Source organism: Triturus cristatus, chromosome 4_1 (assembly GCF_964204655.1).
Source record: "Triturus cristatus chromosome 4_1, aTriCri1.1, whole genome shotgun sequence".
Lineage (NCBI taxonomy): Eukaryota > Metazoa > Chordata > Amphibia > Caudata > Salamandridae > Triturus > Triturus cristatus.
The window spans coordinates 291410534-291433902 of NC_140585.1; positions in this window are offsets into that span (position 1 = coordinate 291410534).

Sequence of the window (23369 nt, forward strand, 5' to 3'; positions counted from 1 at the left end):
TAACTGATGTCCACCCCTCTGATTGTGGGTTTCAGTGCCTCCTAAAGAGTCTCCTTGGACGGTGTTGAGTCAGTATTGAAGGTGAGATAATCTTGGATTGCTGTGTGTATGCACTCTTGATATTCAGGATCCCGAAGATGCCATGGGGACATTCGCCATCTAAAGGGGAGCTTTTGAAAATGTAAGAGGAGTGTAACTGTGACCGGGGAATTATTTTTCCTGTTTTTACACTGCATAAAGCAGTGGGGTGACGCTCGTCCACCTTAGCGGAGGAGCCGCAACTGCAATTAGACCTGGCTTGGGATTTGAATCTCTAAGTGCCTCCCCTGAGGTCCTCGGGGGCTTTGGAAGTGTACTCCTGTGGTGGATTGAAACTTAAAGGACCAAAGTCAGAAGGCAAAATCTTAGATCAGAGCCTGGTTAGTGTATCTGACTCATGCTCTTTCACGGTCAGCATCAAATTATGCCGAGGACCTAGTCTGCAATGACCATTGACTAATATTGGCACTTTGTGTTTCTTGGCGCTATTTCTACTTAAATAAAATCATACTTCCAGTTTCCCCATTTGGATTTCTGGCAATTTGGTGTCATTTTGTTTCTTAAATATTATTTTTCAAATTCATCTTGGGACTTATATCGTCTTGCATTTAGACATTATTACTGTTTTGGTACCTCATAAATACTTTACACATTAACCTAAGTTAAGAATGTCTGGTCTGTGCCATAGCTACCAGGGTATTGAGCACATGTTAATTTAGTGTATAAATGGTTCACCCTGACAAGGATTGTAATTTTCACTTGAGTTGGATACTTACCGCCTCAACTAATAACCCCATCTCTCTCTCTTTCTCTCTCTCTTACACACACACACACAACACACGCATCACAATTTGAAGATAATGTCATATAATAAAACAGACACCTCATGATTAATTTAAAAGCTTCAACAATTTGTCTTGATTTGTGAAGACTTCCTGTGAAACCTTACTGTAATTTTAACTATTGCAAAGAAGGAGAGGTACTTAAGAAGTACTCATTAACACAACGAATGCTTAGTTATGAGGTATACTGACAATTTTCAACTTTGCCCCTGATCAAAACCTGCAATCAATGGGGTCATGTAGATCTTTGTAGTTGAACATGGAAATAAGACATTTACTGTAACAACAGTACATCTACTTTACACTAGCTCTCACCACATTATGTTTCTTCGACTAAAATAGAAACCTTGGGGGGGGAAATGTGTATAAACGACATTTAATCCCTTGTCACACTTTTTTTTTTAAACATGTGTTTATTAACATTTTGTCATACATTGACCCACATACAGCATTATCATTTTCTCCATAAGACAGCATCTATAACATATATGACACAATCATTCTTGGAGAAGGACTATTTCAAAAGGTCAATACAGTAGCCAAGTGCACCGGAACATATTCATGTAAATACTTGACTGAGCCAGCAGTTATGCATACCAACAATTAGAGGTACCCATTCAGGCATTTCACGATCCCCACCGAATATGCCTGTTCCTCTGCCTCGCTGACCCCATATAGGTGTAAGTTCTCGGAGGTGTGCACCGCATTTAGGTCTTAGTATGCGTAGTCTCCACCACGTCATGGCGCTATGGCCTTGATGAAGAATAAAAACATGTCAAAGTCAAAGTAAATCTTTATTCGGTTATTAAGACAAAATAACCATAAAAGTACAGACACAAAAAAAGACAATAATAGGAACTAAACATAAGAAAAATCGAGTAAGTTCAGATCTCAATTGTTTTCCGTAATTTAAAAACATTTTTAAGGAATGAGGAAATAAATACGACTGTTAAAATATTATCCAATTTCTGTACAGCTAAAAAAGCAGGGCGACATCGATTAATTTCCATCATTTTTAGCAAAGGAACAACAAACATTTGTCTAGGTCTGGTGTAAAATTTACAGAAGAAAAGTATATGCATATCAGATTGTACTGATAGATCATCACAGGGACATTTATTCAAAATTTTTGACCAATTATTCATAACAGGAAAGCTGAGTAATCTAAATAGTAGATTAAATCTAAAACGTATTAATAAAAACCTTTCGTGTTCACTCATTAGTAGCTTTAAATATGGCTGCAAACTATTGCAAATTACGATTTGTTCATGAGTTACCACCGTAGTTTTCTTAAACTCTGTTCTGGTTCTGGTCTCTTGCAAATAGGTCATACATCTATCTTTTAAACATTTCCTAGATATATTACAAAGAGTGGGCGGGTCTGTGTAATAATCCCCCAGCCCTCATAGCGTAAGGAAATTATTAATATAATTCAACCATCTGATTTTCCCACACTTCTCTAGGCCCATCGCATTTCCCATGATCATTCAATTTAAACCAGATTCATCTGCAGTCCATATTCTGTGCCATAATAGAACTGGTGCAGTTTTTATTATATCTTCTAAATATGGTTCCCCAAGTTCTACATGGCAAACATATGTTGAAACACTCTGTGGGACTCCTAGGAGATATTTCATAAAATTATTTTCAACAATTTGTAAAATGCTAACATTTGCATATCCCCATAGGCCTGCCCCATAAGTGACAATAGCTACACAAGTTGCTTTATAAACAGTCAGCATTTCCTTAATTGGTTTCCTCCCTATTTTTCGGCTAAAAATGTTTAAAGCCATGATAGATTTACAGTACAACAATTTCCTTGTCTTAATTGTATTGTTCCATAACCCGGAACTGTCAATTAGGACCCCTAAATAGGGAAATGTTAAAGTGTCCTCTACTGGGGTAGTTCCAATAAAAATTACTTTTTTCTTCCTCTGTGCACCCGGCCCACAATGCATTGTGAATGTCTTAGAGCAATTTATGCTTAGATCCAATTGGTTCATAAAATCAGAAAAGGAGGAAACTACTCTTTGCATGGCCTGCGGTGTTCTGGCCATCAGGACCGCATCGTCTGCATATAGCAGAATAGGGATTGATCTTTTCCCTACCAATGGCACATCCCTACACTCAGTTATCAAAGTCTTTTCCACATTGTTGATATAGAGTGTAAAAAGGAACGGCGCCAGGACACAGCCCTGTCGAACACCCCTTTCAATTGCAAAAGATCTAATGCATTCACCATGTTTCCCATATCTTACTCTAGCCGATGCTCCTGCGTAAAGATCTCTCAGGAAGTTAATAATCTGTGTATCCACACCCAGTTTGCTCATAACTACCCAAAGTTTACAGTGTGTTACAGAGTCGAATGCAGTAGTAAGATCCACAAAAGTTAAAAACATTCGACCCTCTTTGGCTTTGGTGTATTTTTCAATTAAAATATGCAAATTCAAACACTGTTCGATAGTACCGAGACCTTTCCTAAAGCCATACTGCAGGTCACTTAAAATATTAGCTTCGTTCGCCCATACGTGTAGCCTATCTAGAATTACCCTTCCTAGGATTTTAATAGTAGAATCCAGGAGTGATATTGGGCGGTAACACTTGCAGTTTTCGCGGTCACCCTTTTTAAAAATTGGGACTATCAGGGATTCACACCATGATGGGAGTAGGCCTTTTTTCAAAGTGGCGTTAAACAATCGTGGGAGGATTGGAGCCCATAGTTCCCTGTTGTTTTTAAATAAATCAACAGGGACTCCATCAGGGCCAGGTGCTTTCCCCGCCAGACATGCATCAATACATTTCCGCACCTCAGTTATTGTTATTTCAAGTTCGAGTTGGCTACTACTCTGTGTTTCATCTCTCAGTTGGGTATTATCGTTAATACTTCTTGTGTTATCCTGTACAATAGAATACAATTTGGCAAAATATTCGGACCACTCACTCTCAGTGATTGCCACATCTAGAGGCTCCGTGTGGCTGAAATTTAAAAATGGGGCATTGACAACTTTCCAGAATAGGGCAGAGTCTTTATTTAGCGAGGCGTCACATAAAGCATCCCATGCTTCCACCTTCATAGCTTTTTTCCTGTTTTTAAGGGACTGCTTGTAGACATTCCTACAATTCCTAACTAAATCTATATCTCTCTCCTTGGCATGTATAGCGCCCTTTAGACTTCTATAAGCCTTAGTGCATTCTGAGTCAAACCACCTCTTTTGCCTTGTACTCCCACCACTAGTACCAACCCACAATAACTTCCTTATTTGGGCATTAATCAATAATTTTTTTTTAATAAAGTCAGAATCATTGACATTCGCATCTGTACATACATAAAATTGGGGCAACATGCTTTTTATTAGTTTCTCCTGGAAATCTATAGGGCAAATTTTTGTCCACTTTAAAGCATAACCATTTTTGCGGGCCATAGTAATGTTATCTATTATCACTTTAGATTTGACCCTGTCACAATATCTCTTAATAGTTATATCGAGACTTAAAGGAAAATGATCGCTAAGCGGGCAATCCAGGACTCTATAGTTCCATATCATGTCCCTATGTCTAGAAGTCATTAGGGCGTAATCAATAGTTGTATTTGCCCCTCTGCCATTAAACGTTGGTAAAAAGGGGATTTCTGGACTGATCAACCTATTTACAAAGTCCAAATCGTTTTCAAATATTAATTCATTTAAATAATCCCCTCTTCCAGCATGATCAAAGTGACTGAAGCCAACATCTCTGTCTAATCTTACCCCACATAACCCACTCTCTGCGCCCCTACATAATTGACAATTAAAATCTCCTACCCAAATAATGCAGGTGTCTACTGTCCTATTCCCAATTGCTGAGGTGATATTACTACCTAATAGTCTGAAGACATCCCTTGGGTCTTCTCCTTGAATGTTATCATAACAATTAATCAAAACTATGGAAAACCCCTTTTTAACTGTGATCCTTATAATATGATAATATACGTTATTAAAAACGAACTCAATTTTAATTCCTACTAGCAGATTCGAAACATAATTACACAAACCTCCTTTTGCCCTACCATAAGTTGATCTTACTGCTGGGGTAAAATATGTTTTAAATCCATTAATATGTATAGGTTCTGTTATCCATGTTTCCTGAAGGCTAATAACATCAAAATTGCCTACCAGTGTTTCCCAATTTTCATTACCCAATTTAGATCTGAGCCCTGCGATATTCCAGCTCAAAAAGGACCAATTCTCCCCACAAAATTGATCATCCCCTGAATCATTATTACCATTAGGAGATACTGCCCCATCACAAGGTATCTCACTTTGTGGGTTCTCGCTAGTAAGGACCGCCTTGGTTATCTCTAATTCGGTGCTGGTATTCCGAGACCCTTTGTCCTTTAACTTGCTACTTTCACTAATACTCAAATCGGTGGTTCTATTTTCTCCCTTGAGTCAGTCAATATCTTCTAGCCCTTGCAGGATCTGAAATCTATTTACTAAAGGGATTTGGAAATTTGGGCTAACATTACCTCTATATCTGGACCTATCTATCCCAGGATACCAGGTATTATCTCTCCTTGGATCCATTAATGGGTAAAAGTAAGTTAGGTCTAGAGTCTGAATTCTGCCAGTATTATAGTTAGGTTCCCAATGACAAATAAAACTCACAGCTCTTCTGTCCCTCAAGTTCACGATAATACAGTCTCCTTGAATATCTTTATGCCTCTGTCCAATCCAGTGTACTCTCCTAACATTTAGAATTTCTACACATGTTTGTCCAGGCAATGGCCTATTATAGTTCAGCTAGTGTATTACCTTATTCTTGAGTTCCTGATAATTTTCTGCCTTACCATTGCTCAACTCTGGTACCCCTGTCAACACTACAGTATAAGGAATTGACTGTGGAGGGAGGTCAATAGATATTCTTTTATCCCTTTCATAATCGTTTACATCCTTATTTCTATTATAGACTTTTGGATCTGCCACTCCCTCCTTCTCATTGTTTCCCTTAACTTTCTCTTTTTTGGTTCCTTTACTACTAGAATCCTTTCCGTTTGACATATTTGCCCCCGTTGATAGAATAAGGGGTGCATCATCCTTCTTGCCCCTTCCATGTGGAATTGCAGGTGCTAATAAATGCGAAACATTAATAACAGCATTATCTGTGTTACTAGATAGAACTTTAGGCCTAATTAGCGTACTAAGATGTTCCAATGTTTCTAAATTATCTGCCCCTTGCTTTTCTAAACCCTCAATTTTTTCAACAAGGGTTTTCAGTCTTCCTACTACTGGCAAAATCAAAGACTTCATAACCTGCTCAATTTTTATCATGAAGTCTACCAGGTCATTCAGTGTAACTCCTTCTTGTAAAGTGGACTTATCACCATGATTAAGGATTTCAATACCGCTTGTTGACTTACATTTATCCCTATTTTCTTGTAGTGGTATTGGTGTGATTTTCTTATTTTTACCCTTTGTTTTCCCTTTCTTCTGTGCCTTCTGCACTGCTGTTACTTGTAAGCTACCCCCTTGAATCCCCAAAGGTGAAATAACACCATTTGCTGAAACCTCAGAGTTAATATCTTTGTTTTCACAAACAATTGAGTCCTCCCTGTAACCAGGCACATTATTCGTATTAGGTTGTCCCTCATCCAGTCCTAATCTAGGGGTAAGAGACAACCTGTTTTCCCGAGTCGTAAAGTCATCAGGAGGAGTAGTTTGCGAAATAATTACGCAGTTCGAATCCTTAACCGGGAAGTCCGCATATGAAGCCAGTAAAATAGAATCTTGTGATAGTGGCGTACTAAGCCCGGAATTAGAATGCTCCCCAGTATCCTGATGCTGTTGCGTTAGCAAGCATAAACTGGGGGGTAGTGATAGCCGCCTCTCGGAGTTCTCAATAGCATTGGCGACTACCCCAATTGTTTTTTGGAGCATCCTGTCTATTGCTGTCAAACTTGGCAAGGGGGTCTTGGGTAGGACTTTCGTTTTTACTGTTGAGCGGGTAGCCATCCGCGTAGATTTCCCCATTCTTGTCAAACACCTTACGTCCAGTGTATCCACAGGCCCCCTCTTATGACAATGTGATTTTAAATACCTGATGTACGAATCAAGGGAGATGGCCCAGCCCAGCCACGGTCAGCCCCGGACGGCCACAGACGGCCCGCCCTTTGCCCGGGCTTAGCCCGGCGCGTCCCGCGCGCGTCCCGCGAAGCGGGCCTCCGGGCGTTTTGTATGCGCCTCCTGTTGCTGGCGCCGCGTGAGCTCGTCGCGCCGCCGCTGGGGCTGCCGGGAGTTGGAGTCCCGGGGTGGCGACGCGGAAGATGGTGGTTGTGAGCGCTTGCTGGCGCTGGGATGGCACCTCTGACTCTTGGCGGTGGCGGTGGCAGCAATGGCGTGGCTCTCCTCTGGTGAGTATCGCTGTGTGGCAGTTTCCCCCCGCTCCACCGGCCTCCGGGCGTTTTGTACGCGCCTCCTGTCGCTGGCGCCGCGTGAGCTCGTCGCGCCGCCGCTGGGGCTGCCGGGAGTTGGAGTCCCGGGGCGGCGACGCGGAAGATGGTGGTTGTGAGCGCTTGCTGGCGCTGGGATGGCACCTCTGACTCTTGGCGGTGGCGGTGGCAGCAATGGCGTGGCTCTCCTCTGGTGAGTATCGCTGTGTGGCAGTTTCCCCCCGCTCCGCCGGCCTCCGGGCGTTTTGTATGTGCCTCCTGTCGCTGGCGCTGCGTGAGCTCGTCGCGCCGCCGCTGGGGCTGCCGGGAGTTGGAGTCCCGGGGCGGCGACGCGGAAGATGGTGGTTGTGAGCGCTTGCTGGTGCTGGGATGGCACCTCTGACTCTTGGCAGTGGCGGTGGCAGCAATGGCGTGGCTCTCCTCTGGTGAGTATCGCTGTGTGGCAGTTTCCCCCCGCTCCGCCGGCCTCCGGGCGTTTTGTATGCGCCTCCTGTCGCTGGCGCCGCGTGAGCTCGTCGCGCCGCCGCTGGGGCTGCCGGGAGTTGGAGTCCCGGGGCGGCGACGCGGAAGATGGTGGTTGTGAGCGCTTGCTGGCGCTGGGATGGCACCTCTGACTCTTGGCGGTGGCGGTGGCAGCAATGGCGTGGCTCTCCTCTGGTGAGTATCGCTGTGTGGCAGTTTCCCACATGTCAAACAGGGATTTAAGAACTGGGAAAATGGCTACCTGTCAGTATCTATTGGGCTGCTATACGTGTGTAGCAAGCTGTATGTCTCAGTTAGTGCCCGGGCGGTGAAGGGGGAGAAGGGGAAGAGAAGGGAGGGGTAGAAGTAAATGGGGGGGCGGCTTGAGGGCGAGTGGATGAAAGACCGACGCGCTCCATCAGTCGCTCTCGCGTAACAAACCCAGCCCCTCTGGTGAGGTGGGGAAAGGAGAGGAGGAAGGAAAGAAAGGGGAGGGGGGCTGAAGAATCCACTCCATTCAACCATTTCCTCCGGGCTCTTGGGAGGCGTAGCTGTCTCCGCTCATGGCGTCTGGGAATTCTGGGTGTTCCCATGTATGCAAGATGCCTCACCATTGGTCGGCTATCGGACGCAGTCACAGCCCTCTCAACTCTTCCCTACGCAGTGCTCTCTCCTCTGCCCCAGCCCATGTTATCACCTCTCCCCTCCATACTGCAGCCTGCGTCCCGCAGGTGATTTCCATGTGATTGCTATGTGCCGTCTTGCCAACGCCAGGGCGAAATCTATGAATTTATTTCCAGCTTTACGTTTGGGTGGCCTAGGGAAGAGTCCCAGCAGGCAGACAGCCACCGCGCAGGGAAGCACACGATCTAATGTAGCATTGAGCGCTGTGAGTACTACGTGCCATAAAGTCTGCGTGACCCCACATGCTCAGGTCGTATGAAGGAAGTCTGCGTCCTCCCAGCTACATCTCGGGCAACGCCTTGGTTCTCCCCCAAAAATTACTAAAATCCTATGCGGAGTTAAGTACGTCATGTGCACGTAGTTAAATTGTATGTACTTCAGCGGTGTGCTCCGCGCTACTTTCTTAGGGGATGCCATGATCCTGCCCCATTCTGCGTCTGTGAGTTCCCTCTCCAAGTTCGTTTCCCATTTCCCACGCAACCAGGTCAAGGGTGTCAGTGAGGCCTCTCGCAGGGACGCACAGAACCACTTTATCTGGTGTCTTGCTGTGCCCAATGTAACTAGGGAATGCAGCACAGCATGCGTTTCTGGTTCCTCCCTATTTTGGCCCATAGCTGTGCAAACGTTCTCTGCAGTATCTCATATACCAAGAATTGGCCCACGGGTAGCCCACACCCCTCTACCAACTCCGCAAAGGGAAGCAGAATCTTTTTCTGGTAACAGTCCCCCGTGGTTTCGAGTCCCACTGCCACCCAAGAGGGCAATTGCTCTGCAGTCATGACCTGTTGTGGGTCACCGTGAGGCAGTCCCACCAGGGGTAGCTCTGGAGAGTATTTGGGAGTGTCAGCTATTCTCCTGAGGCAATGCCTCCAGGACTGCAACACCATAGTCTGTAATACAGTTGTGTAGGGGACTCTTGTCTTGTGCGTTAGAAGTTGTGACAGCAACAGACTGTGTATCTGGCCAGGTTCTGTTAAAAAGGTTACATCCACGTTTGCACCCTCCAAACATTGGGCCAGCCATTGCATCTGGGCTGCGGGCAAGTACAGATCAAAGTCCGGAACTACCAAACCTCCTGCGTCTATAGGACGTTTCAATACTGAGAGGTACGCCTGCCATCCCCCCATATCAGGTCCCTCACCATGGAGTCCAAGGTACGAAACCATGCCGTGGGCAATAGCACTGGCATATTGGCAAAATAATACAACACCCGAGGGAGCATAATCATTTTGATCAAGGATATCCTGGCCATGATGGGGAGACACAGTGTGCCTCAAAACTAGACATTAGATCTAAGGGATCTCAGCGCTGTCCCCAAGTTCCCTTCTCTCAGGTCCTCCAAAGAATGGAAGATCTGAATGCCCAGATATCGGAAAGTTTCCGACGCCCAATTTATATCCGCAGGTACCCCCAGTGGGCGTGCTATAGGTCCAGCCACGGGGAAGGGATATGTCTTACGTTTATTAACGGGTAGTCCTGACAGGTCCCCAAACATTTCCAAATGCCTCAGAGCCGTGACTGTCCCTCCAGCTGCATCGCTGAGAAACACTAAGCGCCGCTCGGAGACAGACTTGGCTGGCGGGCTGTGCGCAGGATCTTCTACCACCGGAGGTGTGCTGTGTGGACATAGGTGCGGGAGAATCGAGGACAGCGAAACAGCGAAACCGGGACTGCGAGTCCCAGCGGCCCCTTTGCTTATTGGACATTGGCCGCAGCTGGTGATTCTTCCCGGCCCCTCCCTCCCTCACTTCATAGCGCCTTGCGGCCCCCGCTTCGCGGGAGCCGCTCGGAGACAGACTTGGCTGGCGGGCTGTGCGCAGGATCTTCTACCACCGGAGGTGTGCTGTGTGGACATAGGTGCGGGAGAATCGAGGACAGCGAAACAGCGAAACCGGGACTGCGAGTCCCAGCGGCCCTTTTGCTTATTGGACATTGGCCGCAGCTGGTGACTCTTCCCGGCCCCTCCCTCCCTCACTTCATAGCGCCTCGCGGCCCCGCTTCGCGGGAGCCGCTCGGAGACAGACTTGGCTGGCGGGCTGTGCGCAGGATCTTCTACCACCGGAGGTGTGCTGTGTGGACATAGTTGCGGGAGAATCGAGGACAGCGAAACAGCGAAACCGGGACTGCGAGTCCCAGCAGCCCCTTTGCTTATTGGACATTGGCCGCAGCTGGTGACTCTTCCCGGCCCCTCCCTCCATTTCCACTATAACTATTACCACCACAACGCGTACGCGGGACGCGTCCGGGGCGTGTCCCGGGCGAAGCCCGGGCCAAGGGCGGGCCCGTTGTAGCCCGTTCGAGACCGATAGAGACCGGACCGGGCCTCTTCTCTTCAATCTGTGGACTAAACTGTATGTGTACCACTTAAGTTATATTATTTTTATTGGCTATTGATTGTGGTACCAATTATCCACAGGTTCACTGCAGTATTTATTGGCGCATATTACTACGATCTAATTATCCTGTTCTGATTAATCTGACAAATGGCAACCAAAGAGGGCAGGAACCTTGTTTCTAATGGTAATCTTACAGGCACCCTAGACCATTTCATTGTAAGAGCAAACTCTGTGATCGATCAAGGCATTGACCTCATGCAGCGCAGAGTTTCGCAGGATCTTGCTCTAGCTAGGAAATCTTCCTTGGGCCTTTTTGCTACTGCCCGTACTCCAAATGGTACTGGTGTTAAAACTACCATTTTACCCCTTACCCAATTTATGGATGATACATCCCACAGTGATCCCCAGAGCTGTGATGATCTCGCGACTACTTCGAGAGATTTATCGCCTCCAGTGATTAGACATGGACCGATTTTGCGGAAAAAAAGGGAAATACTAAAGGGCCGACTCCGAAAATCAAGCCCAAAGTCTCTAGTGAAGTTAGAACTAAACCTGGGGGAGTTAAACCAGTAAAACGACGAAATAATATAGTCCTAGAGGCTCCTAATGTGGTCATAGAAGGCCAGGGAAGCTGCATCCTATCCCCAGTGTCCACCCATCTAAAGCCCCCTGGGGATTCCTCTGACCAGGTACATGCTTCTCCTGCTTTACTGCCACATGTAGCTGGGGATGTAACATCATCACAGCAAATAGATACACTGCTGCGTACTCTCCTTGGTCCACTGGAAAAAAGGCTAGATAGCATAGTGACCCACATCACAAAGCTCGAACAACAAATAAGGGGATTCATAGATGGTGCCAATAATAAAGTATGCCCCCCATGTTCCTGTAATTGTATTTGCAATGGCAGGGCAGGAGGGGTAGTTACAGATGCCTCTTCTTTATGTTTAGACATTCGGCCACCTATTAACTCACATGTTGCATCACAGGTAGTCCCTGCTATTACACACAACCCCCTACAAGTACAACATGAAGCTAGGCCCTCTGACAATCAAAACATAAACAATCACATTACAGGAAAGGCTTCCCCGGCTAAAGATAGTGCCAATGGGAGGATGGCGCGGAAGGGAAATCAGGGAGAGGCACTTAGGTTTACCCCGAGATTTGATCTGCCCCCGGAAGCAAGCCCTTATCTGGTTGTCCTTACAGGGGTACCAGAAATTAGTGACCCCAGCAGCGAAGACTTCACTAACCTGAAAAACAAGACAATACATTGGCTTAGTATGCATAGGCCTCTGCCCCCACACGTCAGAAGTGAGATTATCATGGTTAGAAGGGTGGGTTGGGTGGGGTGCACCCCTAAAAATCTAACTGGCGATTGCGTCATAGTCAATTTCCGGGATGTTAGGACAGTAGACTATATCTGTAAGTGGGAAACATCCCGCTCAGATACAAAAATAGGGGTGCGTCCCCTCTCTTTCTTCTACCCTAGTGGACACTCGAGGCCAGAGGAAAATGGTTGGACCTATATCCCATATTCGCGTAGGGGAGGCGATGGGAAGTCAAGGCGAGATCCCTACGCCTTGAAATGGTCCTATACCCCTTGCTCAAACAGATACAGTCATCTGGATCAGGTTGACTGACTGGCTAGGTATAACCAAGCCAGTCAGGGAACAACGGGGGGTAACATCATGGGTCCTGAGCCAATTGAGGCAATAAAGGAAAGTAACTTGTCAACTTGCAACCGGGGGCCCTCCTGATACTGTGGGGATTAGTATCAGTCTCCCCCTAGAGAAAACCACATTGACTCTTGGTATCCAGTGTCCGCCAGACAACCCAGAAAGTACTAGCGTTGTCCCATCGCGGCCTACTGAACTACAGCAGCAGAGGTGTCCATTCTACCAATCAGATTCTTTACCAAACTCCCCGTGTTACCCTCAGCTTATGAACATAACATCATGGAATGTGGCGGGTCTGAAAAATAAGTTAGCCTGTCCAGAATGGGGTACCTTTGTCGATACCTCTGACGTGATCCTATTCCAGGAGACTTAGGCTAGGGAGGAGGCTCATAGATTGGGGTCTGTGGCCTTCAATATCTTAGCCCGTTGGGGAGGTAAAGGCCGCCCCTCTGGTGGCCTGACAACGTGGGTCGGTATACATCTGGGTTGCAGGGTGGAATCGATCCAGACAAATTCGGACGACATTTTATGTGTCCTTATGACATGGCCCACTTTATATAAACTGGCAGTAGTGAATGTATATTCCCGACCAACTGCTTTGGCAAAGGAATCTAACACCATTGGGGAATTATCAGTTTTTCTTGAATCTCTAAATCGAGACATTCACCATGTGATTGCAGGAGATTTTAATTGCCACTATGAGCCCCTGCAAGGGCTGAATGAGGGGGCACTGTTGGGAGAGGATGAGTTCTGGGGAATCCCTCCTTGTAAGTCCTCTTACGCAAAGGCATGGACCCCATTGGCCATGCAGATTATGACCCTAACTCTTCATAATTCGGTCAGGGCGGTAAATGGTCGGAAGCCCTCAGACATTCCCTCCAAGTGTACTTATAATAAAAAAGATCAGGAATCCCATTTAGACTACGTCATGGTTGAGACCAGGTTGTGGTCAAAGATAGTGGATTTGGAGGTATTGAATAGAACGGACAGCGATCATAACGCACTGTTGCTGAAAATGGAATTTTCCAATATCTTGAAAAGCCATACTGAACCGACCACTGACCCTGGCCTGGTTATTACTAATAACAGGAGGCGGGTCAAGTGGGGGAATCTGCGTGAGAGGAGGGACGCACTTTCAAGTTTATATACACTCATCCTTCCTTTCCTTATAATGGCAAGTGACATCTGGGCTCAGGGGCTGCTCCCCGGTACACCTGTGAACCTGCTTACTGTTCACCAGGACTTGGTTGACACTTTAGCAGGCATTTTCAACCCTATTGTTCCTTCTAGCAAGCCTAGGAACCCCCTATCGTCTTGGTATAATGCCACGTGTAGGAGATCTAAAACCGATCTGATTAATGCCATTAAAATCGGCAGTGATAGGCCAACTATCCGTGCCCTTAGGCACTCCTACAAAGAAGTAATGAAACAGGCAAAAATAGATTGGGATTGGGAGAGATGGGAGAACTTAGCCTCCGCGCTTGCCAATAAGGAAGCGCGGAGATTTTGGGCCATTGTGAACTCAGGGTGTGCTGAACCCCGTAACGCGATCGAAGTTAATCTAGATGCGGGGGTGTGGGAATCTCATTTTAAATCCCTATATGCAGCAACTTCCGATTTAGATCTCTTGCCCTTCTATGCACCTCCTCTTGGGGATGATGAGGCCTTGGAATTTTCCTTAGAGGACGTTTTTAATGCCCTTGGAAAATTGACGACGGGCAAAGCACCAGGTATTGACAAACTCCCGGGGACATGTTTAAAGAACAGCCAAAGATATGGGCGCCGTATTTATGTGCTCTATTCAATTCCATTCTGAATGGTGCTGAGGTTCCGGGCACGTGGTTGGGAGCAGAAATCATACCAATTTATAAAAAGGGTTCCCCCCTGCTCCCCGTCAATTATAGGCCCATTAGCCTCATTGACGTCCCCCCAAAAATATTTGCACGTCTTATTTTAGATCGTTTGCAGGAGTGGATCAATGAGTATGAAATTCTTTCACCATATCAGGCTGGTTTTAGAAGCAAAACATCCACCATGGACCAGATCTTCCGTTTAATAATGCTGTACTGGAAGACTGTGATAGTAGAGGGTGGCAGCCTCTACGTGGTGTTTGTAGATTTACGATCAGCGTTTGATACTGTCCCCAGGGGTAAACTTTGGGCTGCCTTACGGGATCTGGGAGTTCCGAATTCATTATTGGGGATATTGGTGAGGTTACATACCCAGAATTTTGCACACGTCAGGTGTGCGAGAGGAGGCGTATTGTCTGCTAGGTTTCCGGTGAACAAGGGAGTCAGGCAAGGGTGTGTCCTGGCCCCCACTTTGTTCTGTTTATATGTAAATGGGATGATATCATACCTGGATGCAGTGCCAAACAATGATGCACCCAGGTTGGCAGGCAAGAAAGTCGCGGCCATAATGTTTGCCGACGACACCTTGCTACTATCTAAGTCACCCATGGGGATACAACGCATATTGTACAGTTTCAACAACTTCTGCTGTGAACATGGTTTACAGATATGTAGACAAGACAAAATTTATGATCTTTAACCCCTCATCACACACCAGACCACCACCCATTCTGGATTCGGTTTCATTGGAGAGAGTCCATACATTCCAATATCTAGGTGTCACACTAAGTGAAAATCTTTCCTGGGGTCCCCATCTTGCCAAATCTCAACTTAAATTGACCCAAATAGCTGGGGGAAGACTAAAAATGACAAATGCCACCACATATAGACCTATAAGCCCTGGGCTTGAAATTTATAAATCGAGGGCAAGAGCGGCGGCACTGTACGGAGGGGAATTATGGGGGCACGCCGACAGACCTGAAATTACCAAAGTAGAGAACAGATTTCTGCGGCAGTTGCTCCTGCTTCCTCAAAGTACACCCCTTTAACCGCTAAGGCTTGTCTTGGGTCTACCTCCCATCCAGGAGGAATTAGCCATTAAACCTCTTAGGTTCTGGAGGAGGCTATGGCTGACCCCCGAACTCCTGCAGTACAGAATTGAACTACAAGAAATATTGAGTCTAAGCAAGGCAGTGCATATTCCCTGGCTCTCTTATATCAAACAAGAACTCTTGACAATGGGCCTTGCGGATATGTGGCTCAATCCGGCAATAGCCTGCAGTGAGATTTCAGGGAATTTATTTACGGAGTACTATAGATCTCGCTGCTCCAGTGTATGGCTGCACGATTCGCAGAATGGTACGATGGTAAAATCATTCTTAGAGATTAAATCTGCATATTCATTTGAAGATTACTTGAATGTGATATACCCTGCTATGGCCAGGAAGCTTTATATACAATGGAGGTTTGGCTCCCTTCCTATAGCGTGCCTTACCAGCAAATGGTCACTGTCAAGGGCCTCCCAATGTCCAGGCTGTGGTATGGATAATGAGAATGAATGCCATATTTTATTTTTCTGCCCTCTCTTTAGTAGAGCCCGGAAGCACTGGATTGTACCAATTTGTAGAAATTTAGGCTTCCGGAAATGCTCAGATGCACTAAGGATTTTCAAAACTGACACTGCAGGTCACATTGTGTTTGCACTCTCAAAGTATTTGCATGCTATTTGGATCAAAAGGAGTTTCTTAATTTCAAACAGTGGTTAGTAGCTTTGGTTTATATTAGACCATGAAATTGTAGTTATTGCTCCATTACTGTATGTTTTTATTGTATTTATTTATTATTTTATGTGTTCTTTTATGGCTGAAATATTGCCGAAATAAAGATTTATGAGAATGAGAATAAATCATCAGCGTACAGGGAGATAATATGTGTCCTTATCCCTAAGGTCAACCCCATATCCTCAGCTCCCTGCTTAAACAACTCAGCAAGAGGCTCTGTCGCCAGGGCGAATAAGAGTGGCAACAGGGGATAACCCTAACATGTGCCACATGTCACCCGGTACTGGGAGGAAATAGTCCTGCCAGTTCTGATCCTGGCCGTGGGGAGAGTATATAGCAATCGTACCCAAGCTACCCAGTCATCCCCCATACCAAAACGCTTCATAACTGCCAACAGATAGTCCCATCCCATGGTATCAAAGGCCTTTTCCAGGTCAATTGATAGAATAGCAGCCTGTTGAAGAGCGGGCACCTCAGGGTGGTAAAGTGCCAAATACAATCGACAGAGGTTGTACGAGGTGCTGCGGGAGGGTATAAATCCGTTTTGGTCCTGGTGGACCAGGTCCCGCATGTGCGGAAGTAGCCGAGATGCCAGCACTTTGCTAAGGATCTTAAAATCAGTGTTGAGCATGTAGAGGGGCCTAAAATATGTTACTTCAGCATCTAGGGACACCGTCTTAGGAAGCGGGACCACCAATGCATCTCTCGTGGTATCTGGCAGGCAACCCGCTTGAAGAGATTCCGCATACAGCGTCACCAGTACTAACTCACTCCTATATTTCTTGTAGAGTTCCCCGGCAAGCCATCTGGGCTGGGAGTCTTCCCATTAGCCATAGCGGCTATAGCACCCTGCACCTCTTCCAGAGTGACCGGCCCACCCAGGTCCACGCTTGCCTCCTCGTCTAAAAAAAGCCTCAACAGAGATACTGGAAGGGCCTGAGGGGGCTGCATACAGGGAGTGATAGTAATCCCTAAACAGTGTATTAATATCACTTGGGTCGTGCAGAGTCACACCATCTACCTTCTTTATGTGCATAATCGGGAAACCCCATGCCTCTGGCCGAACCAGCCAGGACAGCAAGCGACCAGCCCGCCCCTCCTCTCCCAGTACCCCATCCATGTAAGACTTGTAATCATGAGATTTAAGCTGTTCCAAGAGGCGCGCCCGGGCCTGGGTGTCGCACCCCTGAAGAATGTCCAGCTCCTGTATTTCCCCCTCCTCCACTAGCAATTCGCGGTGCAGCTCTCTACACACACCCACAGCTTGCCCCATACAATGTCCCCGCACTACCACCTTAAACGCCTCCCATTCAATCAGAGCAGTAGAGGCCGATAGCTCATTCTCAACAAAGTAGTCACTAATTAAGGATTGCAGTGCGTCAGCAAAAGGAGCATCCTCAAGGGACCTCGGGGAGAGGTGCCATGTTGCTATTGGGGATCTGTCCCCATGTGGGCAGAACTTCAACAACAATGGGCTGTGGTCAGACAAGGTGTGCCCCAGATATTCTGTATGTATGATAGAGTCACTAAGGGTGGGGGAGCACAAGAAGGCATCCAGGCCGGTGTGGCGCTGGTGCATGTGGGAATAAAAGGAGTATTCTTGCGCATCTTTGTGCTGTAACCTCCAGATATCATTCAACCCCCAATGGGACATCCAGTCACACAGACCAGCCGCCACTCTACGGGTCTGGGCTCCGGGCAGAGGGGGTTGTGAGCGATCAAAGTTCACGTTGATTACCCCATTGAAATCCCCACCTATAAGTACTGGGCATACCATCATGCTTGCCATATGGATTGATATGTCGGCCATATAGGCCAATTGGTCCTGGTTGGGGGCATACACACAGCCCAGGGTAACCTCCCTTCCATACAGCCTCCCCAATAGAAACACATACCTGCCCTCTTTATCTATAACTGATAGTTTAAGTTCGAAAGGCACTCCCGCTCGAATCCAAATTAATGCCCCCCGGGCATTGACCGTGAAGGACGTAGCATTAACTTGCCCCCTCCATCGCCAACGCAGCTTCTCCACCTCCCTTTTGGAGCAAATGAGTTTCCTGCAAAAAGGCTACTTGAACCCCCCGCCGTTTAAGATAATTATGAATACTATGGCGTTTGGACATTGATCCCAACCCCCAAATATTCCACGTAAGAAATTTCAGTGTCTGTGGTTGTGCAGCCATTTATCAATTAAGCATCCCCCCCAGGCCAGAAATGCAACACAGCGTTCACATCATTGATAAGACAGGTCTTATGCCAAAAGAAAACCAAGGTAAAACGAATAAAGGGCAAAAAGAAATCAACAGATCCCAACACGGACCAACTCCCCATCCCCAGAGCAGCATGGCAACGGCCACTCACCCAAACCCTCCACAGCACATTTAGTCAGTCGAGGTCCAAACCACCTATGGTATGGTTCTACAGGGGGTGGGGGGGGTCATAACCCAGGCAAAAAGTCTTAAGTGTTTGGGAAGTATGCCAAAGGGACGTGCCAAGCACCGACCATCTCTTCAATCAAACCAGAACTGTGTTACCAGATTGTTCTAGTGCAGCCCCGCTGCCTCCCGAAGCCCAAACTCCACAAGCAGGTCCACCCCACCTGGCAACCCCCCCAGATGATCTCATCTGCTGATCACGGGTGACTTCAGGCAAAAGCAAACTGTCCACATTAGAGGAGTCTGTATCCGATCCCCCTGTGCCCCGCGGCGAGTTTCAGCCCACCTTGGACTGCTGCTTGTCGTCTTCAATCATTTCTGCCACCGCCTGTAATGCCCCTGCCCGTTTGCTTCTGCCTGTGAAGAGCTCGACTTCTTTGGGGCGTTCCGCTGCAGTTGACTTCTAGATCATTTTCCAGATCACCGGGTCTGATGAGGTGGTACCTGCTCCTGCGCCGTCCGAGGCACCCCCGTCTTGTACTCTTCCAGCCAATCCCAGGCTGCCGAGGCAGTATCACGAAAGTGCTTTTTGCCAACCTCGATGATGCAAAGCCAGGCAGGGAAGATAAGCGAGTCTTGAAGACCCTCCGCCCACAAAGCCCACTTAACCTCCAGAAAAGAGGCTCGATTCCACTGCACTGCAAGGGTATAATCTGGGAATATTGAGAACTTGCTATTGTTCACCTCAAACGGACCATTGGAGCGAACTCTCTTGAGTAGGATGTCCCTGTCCCTGTGATGCAGCAGCCTGACCTTCACCGGTCTCGGGGACGGTCCGGCACCGGTGGCCTTGCCAGGACCCGGTGCGCTCTCTCCAGAGTGTAAAATTGCGTTAAACCCTCCGGGGCCACTAATCCCTTCCCACACTTATTGCAGGAAATTGGACCACCTATGACTTTAACCCATGTTCTTCATGGCACCATAGGCAGATACATTTACATCTTGGCTGATTGACACTATCACCAGATCTCATTAAAAAATAATTTAATTGGAAAAATGCATTTTTACGACTTTCTGGAAACATTAATGGTACTAATGTTGATGTACTCACAAAATATTGCCCACTTTCCAATCTGCATTTTTAGTTAAAGTATCAAAGAAGGTTCTCTTTGCCTAGATAAAAAAGATGCCTGCTGATGATTGGGGGAGGTTACATGCAAGCAGACTAGGAACCTAATTTAGACTTTGATGTTATGGGGTTGTAGCCATAAAGCAGCAGGCTTCTTGCCCCAACAAACTCACAATTTGCCTGCCTCATTTAGAGGTGGGCAAAGTGCCAGATTTCCAGTAAGCTTCAGCTGGCTCTGCCATGGCAAACATTCGACCAGCAGCAGCAGGAAACAATGCAAATAACCCCCAAGCACTAGGAGGAAACTCTCAGCACAGCAGGGCATACAAACAATTGTGCTAAACAGGGACAAAATAAAATGGCACCCACTTGGCAAGCTTTACCACCTTCAGAGTAAGCATGGAACTGGCGGTTGCTCGGAAGGCTGGCAAATTCCCACCAGGCAGGTGGGGATCTCACAATGTGGTGGGTGGTCATTTGCAATTAGAAGGGGAGGCCTAACTGATCTCCCAAGTCTGCTGTGTTATATACACCAATGATTTACTTATGTAATCGGACAAAAGTTATTTTCAGCTTGCGTCATTTTTATCATGGGATTCTGCTATGGTACATGCAGTACCAAAAGAAACAAAAAGGTAATAAGTGGAATGTTTGAATGAATCTCAGTGTCAATTTATTTTGTTTCAACGCGTTGCAGTGCTAGAGGCACTCTTGTGGTCTGACACTCTGTGATGACCTTTGACTACCATTATTTTAACTGACTTTGGTTTGTTAGTTTATCCTGGGCTGAATGTACAACGTCCTGCATATGCCTGTTTTTCTTAAAAGTTTCTTTCTTGTAATCTTGCAGTCTTTCAGTGGGAGCTGTCACTGAATAGGACAGCCTTGCCAAGAACAGAACGTGTGGGATGGGCATTTGAAAGCGTGAGAGGGAGAGAGAGGTGTGGAATGTACTTTTTGGTCTTGAAGTGCAGTGTTGTGGGCAGTGATGCACAAATGTGTTTGGTGTTGTATATTGAGAGATGAAGTATGTGATGCTATAGGACATTGATAGTTGAAGTATGTGAATCTATAAGCAGTTGTGCACAATCGTGCATTGTGTTGTACATTGATGAGAATTATGAAGTTCTTACTATTGGCTTTGACATGGCCTCAAGTCATCCTGAATTCTGACTCTGCTTGACTTCAGCTTTTCTGTGTGCACAGCAGCGCTTGCAAGTTGTTTGGGTTCAAGGATTGCTTTTGTGAGTGATTGTTTTTTGTACCCGGAAGGCTTTGTGAGCTTCGTCAAGATAAAGGCTGGAACATGCGAGATTGGAGAAGGAGACGTGAGAACTCCTTCCTGCCAGGGAATGATTGCTTGGAAGCTGGCTAGTTCTGGTAAGATTCGTCTGGCGCGGGGGGAGGTCTCTCCTGAACATTCTCGTGTGTTTTGAAATTATAAAGCTGAGGGTTTTTGACCTAGAAACCGGGAGTTTGGAATCCGAACGGGGACGGACGTGCCTACTTCGGAGCATGGAACCGTGGTTGCTGAGGCTCTGAACCCAGGCTGTTTAATTCCCCCGGTCAGGAGTGGGCTAAGATGCAGTATTTGCACCAGGTGAAGTATTGAGTTTTGACTAGTGCCATTGTGATGCGTGGTTCTAGTGGCTGTGGTCATTTGAGGTGTTTTCTTTGTGATGTGTGAGTGAGTTGAGGTGCACATCCAAAGTAATCATTTGATGTATATATAGCTTTCTGATTTCTTGCAGGACGTCCCAGTATATTTGCTTCAGTCTTATCTCATATTATTTGCTGCTTGTTTATTCATCAGTATTATTCATGCATTTAGATTATTGCTTGCATATAAACATATATATCTCCATATATATTTGAATGTTCTGCATTTGGATTCTTGGAAAGCCTTTCTGTTAGAGAGCATTGTGTAAAATAAAACCCCAAGCCTTATTCTAAAAGAGAGAGTCTTTGCATTTTGTAAAATAAAACCCTTTTCTAAAGGTACAGTGTTATGTCTCCTGCTTCGTGAGTGTTGAGGTACCGTGTGGAAGATTCTGTATTATCTGAGAGGCGAAAGCAAGACATGTGTAGACTTAGTCTGTAGCAACACAACAGATATCCAAGTAGCTCTCTAAGGGGCATATGTATGAAGCCTTTTTCCTGTTCGCAAACGGGCCGATTCTCAGAATCGGCCCGTTTGTGAACGGGAAAAAGCCTTTCGGGATGTATCATCCCAAAAGGCCCTGGCAGTATAGGGAATCACAAAATTTGCGATTCCCTATTTTGGGAATGCATTTAAGGAATCGCAAAGTGCAATTCCTTAAAATGCAATGCAGGAAGCACCCAAGTTGTGCGATTTTGCCCTAAGAAATCGCAAATTACCACCATTCGCGATTTCTTTGAAAAATTCACTTTTTTGCATTTTTCAAAGTGTCATGTGGCGCACATACATGTCCTTAGGGCATGTATGTGCGCCAAATGTGCACACATGCATATTTCAGGGGTGCAACAGGGTGTCCTTTTGACACCCTTGAAATTGCATTCGCAATTTGCGAGTACCTAATGGGTACTTGCAAATTGTGAATGTCTTCCCATTCATTCCTATAGGAATGAATAGGACGGTATTCCTTAATTGTGATTCGCAATTTGCGATTTGCAATTAAGGAATATCAAGGAATCACAATTATTATTGCGATTCCTACATACATTCCATTTTGTGAGTCCTTAATAGCGATTCGCTAAAAATCGCTATTAAGGTCTCGCAAAACGGTTTGTTCATACATATGCCCCTATATGAATGAAGTGCCACGGGCCCACTGAAGAAGTCCATATCTGTGTGTTATTCAAAGAAAGCTCCACATTGCTAATGAACCAAATGAATAATCAAACAAGCATTTGCAATGCAATAGGTCTCGCATTTATGAGAGTTTGACCTATTGGCATTGTAAACGACAATGCCTTTCATTTTTGTGTTGTTTTTAAAACAGATAAATAAAAGGCATTGTCATTTACAATGCCAATAGCTTAAACTCTCGTAAATGTGAGACCTATTGCATTGCAAATGCGTGCTATAAAACTTGAAAAAGCATTAGGAGTCAGTGTGTCTTTCCTGCAACAGCAGGCAGGACAAAGCTATTTGAGAAAATAGTGCACGGAGGCTGTAATTAAAGCCTACCGAGCAACAACACGTAACAGGGGGTATTGCCATGGGAGGTTACAAAATGAGACAAGGCGGTATTAAGGAGGGACTACTAAGCCTTTTGGCCAATGAACAGCAACAATTTACAGTGGACAATGACACAAGCCAATGAAAAATGAGGGCGGAGAGTGGGCGTAGCTGCAAGTCCCTACCTCAATACAGCATGCCTCGCAGAGCAGCGCATTCGCTGCCAAGGCTTGACCTAAAAACAGAAGCTTGTCTCTACTGGAATCTTCAACACGAGGACATGAAGGTACCAGACCTGTAACAGACTGCACTAATCACAGAGCGGTGCTAATTCACACATTTTTAACATATACCAGCAGCCACAAGGCAATCTTCAATCTCACAAGCTTCCTGGCTGAATTTGTTACTTGAGTGAAAATACTTTGCAGTTCAAACTAACCAAGGTGGAACTGATGATCCCAAGAGCCCTTTCAGATTTGGTCTTGGATGAAGTGAGCTGACATTACTAGCATACATCTACTTCCCATTACCCAGGCATGCAACTTCTATGTTGTTTTTAGACCACAGTCAGATTCTGCGTACTCAAGAAGCACTCAAAGGTCAAA